Source organism: Corvus cornix, chromosome 10 (genome assembly GCF_000738735.6).
Source record: "Corvus cornix cornix isolate S_Up_H32 chromosome 10, ASM73873v5, whole genome shotgun sequence".
In the NCBI taxonomy this organism is placed as follows: domain Eukaryota; kingdom Metazoa; phylum Chordata; class Aves; order Passeriformes; family Corvidae; genus Corvus; species Corvus cornix.
Genome location: NC_046340.1, coordinates 20,373,437 through 20,374,084, shown reverse-complemented (window position 1 = coordinate 20,374,084; position 648 = coordinate 20,373,437).

Here is a 648-nt window from a genome sequence, read left to right as displayed (position 1 = left end):
ATGAGCACTCGGCCACAACTGCTTCTCTCTGCCATCCTGATGCCCCTATTTGTGCCCTTCCATGCTGCCACCTGGGAGAGACATCCCTGATGGCCTTGCTTTTCCTTGGTCGGCCCATAGCCACTGCTACAGCATAGAGAAATTTCAGCAGCAGAGTGAGAGTCTCACAGCCTCCTCTCTAACTGGTCCATCATCCCCCTCATGCTGAAGTCTTGGTCCCCGTCACTCCTGGCACCATGGGAACCTGCTTCCTAGGATTATGAACATGGGGAGAAGCCAGCCAGATGCGAATTTCTCTGCCCTGGGAATGGGAACATTGTCACCCCACATCCTGAGCCCAGACCGGCTTAATTCCTATGGGCTTTGTGTCACGCTGCCTTCCCAGTCACATCAAAGTTCCTTGGGAGTGACACTCAATCACTCCCTGGCCACCCTCTCTCCTCTACATTCACCATTTCCAGGTAATTTCCTTGAGTCCTGCTGCCTCTGGAAGGGTGATGAGTTTTGGGTTAATGAGTCTGACCTTGTAAGTGCAAGCTACGGCACAGCACTGTGGACTCGTCAGTCTGTCCTTCCTTTCTCAGAAGGGCTTGTGCAACCTCCGGAGGGCTGGCCTGGCACAACTTCCCCTGCGGCCCTCGTGATGCC